The sequence below is a fragment of the Adiantum capillus-veneris genome, chromosome 22 (assembly GCF_014529385.1).
Source record: "Adiantum capillus-veneris isolate H3 chromosome 22, ASM1452938v2, whole genome shotgun sequence".
Lineage (NCBI taxonomy): Eukaryota > Viridiplantae > Streptophyta > Polypodiopsida > Polypodiales > Pteridaceae > Adiantum > Adiantum capillus-veneris.
The window spans coordinates 114,140,677-114,146,676 of NC_140952.1; the positions used below are offsets into that span (position 1 = coordinate 114,140,677).

General features: G+C 37.8%; 1 long non-coding RNA gene across 1 annotated transcript in view; it reads left to right on the top strand.

Annotated features, from left to right (window-relative positions):
- The window catches only part of LOC147430047 (uncharacterized), a 25,667-nt gene extending 21,811 nt beyond the window's left edge, over nt 1-3,856 (top strand). The window contains exon 2 of the long non-coding RNA XR_015185920.1: nt 2,758-3,856. This is a non-coding gene — a long non-coding RNA (uncharacterized LOC147430047). The remainder of the gene's footprint in view (nt 1-2,757) is intronic.
- Nucleotides 3,857-6,000: the final 2,144 nt, after the last annotated feature.

The following is a 6,000-nucleotide window of genomic DNA, read 5'->3' on the forward strand; positions in this document are numbered from 1 at the left end:
ATGAAATTATATACCAGCTAATCATATTCAAAAGAATGCTTTATTTATCAATCATCACTATTTTAAATGCTCCATTTATATAAATTATATGTAAAAAAGTATTTGCACACAATTTGCATGTTAAATATTCTTTTTAATCTTTTTAAAGAACCTCAAGCATCATCACCATTTTCAATTCATTTACATAAATTCTCTGTAAGACAAAATTTGCACACAATTTGCATGTTAAATATTCTTTTATATCTTTTTAAAGAGCATCAATTATCATCGCTATTTTGAATGCTACATTTACATTTTTTAATTTTTTTAAAGGACCTCAAGCATCATCGCTATTTTTAATGCTTCATTTGCATAAATTCTCTGTAAAACAGAATTTGCACACAATTTGCATGTTAAATATTCTTTTGTATCTTTTTAAAGAGCATCAATTATCATCGCTATTTTGAATGCTACATTTACATAAATTTTATGTAAAAAAGTGTGTGAACACAATTTGCATTTAAATATTTATTTCTATCTTTTTAAAGAACAAGACATTCTTTGCAATTTTCTAGTCGGATTTGTATACTTCCAATGTTTTAAATGTTTTTGAAGTCTTTAAGTCAGTGTGTACTTTGTTAGAACTAGTATGTGCACACAGAGAAAAATATAAGTTAAAAATTCAATATATGCTGAAATGTGCCAGACTGTTATTATGTATTGTTTGATCTGAATTAAGTTATTATAAACCACTTGTTTGATCTGCATTTTACACGTGTAATAGATTGCAATTTTAAACAATTTTTTTAAAAAATTTTTATCAATATTTTCTTGCACATTTCTTAAAGTCTACAAGTCGTGGTTAAGGGTTTTCTTGAAATAGTGTGAGAGCTTTAGTGTCATTCACAACCATGAATGACTATTTGATATGCTGTTTTTTATTGTCCATTGTAAATATGACGCCAGATCAAAAGAAAAGTATTATGCGTGCCATTCGTAAAGAATGTATTTTGGCAATCTCATCATGTGCAAATGGTCGCATATAGCAAATTAGTGGAAGCGATGTCTTCATCAAAGACCTCACTAGCGCTATATGGGAGAATACAGAGTGCAGGCTACGAGGTGAAGGCCAATACGCGTTGTTGATTCTAGCAGGGATTCAAGAATTTGATCCCCACCACAAGGTTAGGATAGTGTTGGGCAATATGAAAGTATGTTGCAGAGACTTAAAGGAAGATATCCCACCTGCCTGCAACATGTCAAAATCAAATCTCTGGGATAAATTGTGGGAAGAACAGAAGGTAAAGATGAAGCTTGTGAAAGCACAGGACCAAGCAACCTTACCCAAGAGATTGAAGATGGCCCAATATGTGCAAGCAGCTTTGGGAGGTCGATCCGATGCCAGTGGCACTGACACAATCATGCGCACGGCTTTGAATTCCAAGTGCGCTCATCTTGTCAGCATCCCTCACGAATCCTTGGTAGAAGGTATTAGGGTTGGAGCAGGGTGTGTGTGCACATTGTACACCATCAAAGGCATCTCTTTTTTTCCAGACCACATTACATATGTCAGAAAATGTTACAAGGGAGGAAGTGAGGCAAAATTTGGCAGCTTTCAGACAGAACAAAGAATGAACATGCTTGACCCCTCCATTGTAAGGTCCATCGGCTTTACTACAAAAGCTCCTTGGATCACAATATTCCCATACTACAATGGGGGTACCATGGGCGACATGATGTGCCGCTTACCATTTGCTCACGGATTGTTCAGACGACACATGAACAGGCTATAACACAGCTGGAGGTCATTGCCTACAACAAATATTCCTATACAAGAGATAGACACGGCATGGATCAAAGCAGTGATCGAGCAGATGCCAACCATTTGTCACGCTTTAATCGATCGCGTTGCGGCCGCCCACTCGGCCAGGATAGTGCACAGTGACTTGCACCCGTTCAACATAATGTTGGACTTTACTCACACCAACTAACCCCATGTCGGCATCATTGATTGGGGGATGATGCTTAGAATGCCAGCTAAGCGTGCAACAATTAATGATCTGCATCCAAGCACACAGTCGGACTCTACAGTTTTGGAGGCACAAAGAGTAGGGATGCCGAGATGGTTAAGCGACCGTGGATTGCTCCAGAACTATACGATCCATGCTGCAAAGATGCATACACAAAAGCGATCGACATTTATGCCTTGGGCTATCTATTTGACATTCTGGCAAATTTTTGGAGTGCAGCCAGAAAAGTTTATTTTCTAGAAGAAGTTTTTCACCACCCGGAAGAAGATGTTATAAGGGCTATTTGGATTAAAGTAGATTGTTGGATGAAGTTAAAGAGTGGGAGCAAAGAAGAAATGCTTGTGACGTGTGGATATTTTTCAAAGAACAATTAAAGACAGACCCTAACCCTATCCAACATCCCCTTGTTGAACTTGCACCATCATTTTATCCGATCTAAACATTTTTATGAGCTACATGTCTTGTCCAGGGTATTCTATTTTTTGTTAAAGTGTATTATCTGGTTGGAAGTGGTTCACCTAATTGAGTCAATTATCTTTAGTCATTTCAAATTTGTCATGTTGAGTGTTGGTATTTCAAATTTGCCTTGTGGTTCAATTAGTCTCATTAGTTGTGGTTTGATTTAGTGGATTTTGATGTCTAATGTAGTGAAGGAGAAGTTGCTATCTTGTGCATCTGTGAGACTGTTCAATTGTGAGAATATATATTGTTCAATGATATTGAATATTCGTCTATATGTTGATTGCAGCTCCAAGAGAAAATGGCCGATGAAGAACAAGATATTGGCACATCATCAGTGCCCGATGATCAACAACGAGCGGCTGTTAATGCATTTCAGCGCATGAAATCTCTAGCACACGGTATGTCGGCACAACAAGCAACGCGCACTGCTCGATGACTCTCAAAATGGGAAAATCCAAACCATATGTAATAGAAAGAGATCAATAAAGAAGTGACAAAGGACATGATCAAGACAATATGGCCATGTGAGGACTCAGCGATCAAGAAAGGAAGGTGGAAGGTTTCAAAGTGCAACCATGATGCGATCAAAGAAACCGATGAGAGGATTTACTTGGAAGTTTATGGCCATCCCATGCACATGCAGATTGTGCGCTATATTTTTCAAAAATGTTATATGTTCACTTTGTGCAACAATGACTAGTAGACTTTTCGTCAAAGGAGACAATGGTTTCCACTCATGATATAATGGTGGAAGGCACCGACCTACAGCTAAAGAGAGAGAAGGATATTTACACGTCACAATTGGCAGAGAAAGATGCAGAAATAACACGACTTTCTATAGCGACCCAGACACCCCAACTCTCACAAGTCCGGATGGAGAAAATCATTCACTGCTTAAGCCAGGATGTTCAAAATCTGACATAGCGAGTGAATCCAACACCTGTACAAGGGACACACATTAGCCACCTTGTCTTGCATCCAGATTTGGGCCCCTCGTGTACTTCAGATGGGTCCTCTTCTTCCCAATGTCCAGTTTGCTACAAGAATTTTGATGGATGGAGTGGACATTATACATTGACATTCAATCATTATTATCACTTCGTCTGTCTTATTCTTTTAATGCAAAATAGTAACCGATGCGCAATCTGATCACAAGATATTCCACAAGGAATATATATAATGTTTGGCATGACAAATGAGTATAAATTCAAGCAAGCCTGCCAAGGTACCCCTAGCACAATTAGAAATTTGTTTGGTGAACAAGATGCTACTTCAGAGCAACACAATTGAGATCGACAAACTATGTATAATCGCAAAATGTGAAGCATTGTATATAATCAAAACACATTTGAATACAAGGTCTTTTACAATGGTTTTTGACACGATATTCATTCTACTCTCAAGCTATATTGAATCTGTAAAGTTGTTATCTGGTTCTAAGTCTGAGTGTTGTGGTTCTCCTTGTATTTCAACCTCCACATCTAGTATCAATTTCTCTTCTATTTCGTCTACAGTGCATTGGGATACACCAACATTGAACTTTTCTTTGTCTTCATTTTGACAATCATACAACCAGGTTGACATTTCCTCCTTGTAGCCAACACTTTTGACGTGATTCAATATCTTTTTGTTGCAAAACATATACACTAATTTTCCACTTTGTCTGCTAATAGTCTATTGTGAATAGTGCTGTGAACATACTTGTACATAATCCAGTTTCTCTCTGAACTTGAGTTTGCTACACATTGTGCCAGTACTTTCATTGCAAGGAGACGTAAGGTAGAGTAATGCTCTCCACCATTCATCATCCACCACTTCCATGTAGGTTGCTCTTTTGCCATTACCTGTACAAAATCATTCGCAAAAGGACCTTCTTTTAATCTAAATGCACCTATCTCTTTGATGCAATCAATTTGGTCTTGAACATTAGAGTAGAACGTGTTGACCACATGATAGAAATCACTTACCACCTTTGTATTGGACATCATATCTAAATTCCAATACTCTGGATCGAGCATGTAAGCAACACTATGGAGTGGACTATGAGCACTCTTCCAACTTGCATAAAAATACTTGGCCAAAACGTTTCGTTGTTTGCCAGAGAATGGTAGTCGCCACTCCTTTCTCTACTATAGACTCTTTCAGCTCTTTGGGATTTTCAAGACTCTGTTGGACTGACCACCATGTCATCCACACTTTGCCCAAGTTTGGCGCCCTTTGATCAAGATTGTAGATTGTGAACATAACGGGCATCATTACATGGTATACATCCATTACACTCCTCCACCAAGCATCCTTGTTTACATTGCCACGTAGACATGTAATTTTATCTTTCACTTTTTCTTTCTGCTCAAGCTGCCATTCATCAAAGGCCACACAATTGAATGTGTCAATCATAGTGCATTTATTACGAAGAAGTGATTCCAAGGTACAAAAGTGTGTGCAAAACTGAGTTTCAGCAGGAAGCTTCAACATCACTGACATGCACATCCTACACAAATTGAGCAGTCTTTGTTGTTTCAAGATAAATTTCACAACCTGACGTGATGTATCAATTATTTTGGCAAACCATGTGGTCTCATCGCTAGTGTACCAATATTTTAGCACCAAGTTTAAACTGTGCATATTACAACCATTGGCAAAAATGTGTAGAAAGCACTTCTTTATTGATTTACTGGTGTTTTTACAATTCTTTGCGTTGTCCATAACTACTTGAACAACATGTTTAGCATCAATTTCTTTAATTACATAAATCAAGACCTCAAAAATGTATTTGCCACTTTTAATTGCACCAGAACTATCAATCGCCTTGATAAACATTTCTCCCCTTGGACAAACCAGCATTACCTTGATCAGCGGTCTTCTTTTAACATTTGACCAGTCATCACTCACAATCTTACATCCTAAAAGCAAAATATTCCCAAGTATTATTTTGCCAACACGCTCTTTGACTTCGATGTAACATTTGTCCAAGAAAACATTTTGTATCATGTGATAAGAAGGAGCTGAAAATCCTGGGACAAACTCACTGATTTTCTTCCAAGAAGCCTTCCAATGATTGCTGTTTACCATGACCAAAGCACTTTCAGTAAAGAATATTTCTTTGGCGAGTGCAGCTAGAGACTTCACTTGAAAGATTTGATATAATGATTTTTGACGCATTTGACTAAGTACACCTTCATTGTGATGCTTAAAAGGAACACTGTCTGGGATTTCCTCTCTCTGTGTAGGTTGTTCTCCAAGGTTAGTTAGCGTCACTATAGGATCTATGGAGTTAATATTTGGCTCTGAGAACCCTTGACTCAAAACCTCAGAGCTATATATCTATTGTCTCTTGCCACCCTTTTTGGCGATCTCTTCTCTCAAACGCTTTGCGATTGCAGGTGCCTGAGGATGTTCACATTTCTTACAACTCTTTTTAACGCTACCCAAAAAATGATCCCTAATACGTGGTGCACCGCCCAATTTTGTTGTGTGACAAAATCTACATTGCCACTCCATATATCGATCGCATATGTTGTGAGCATAA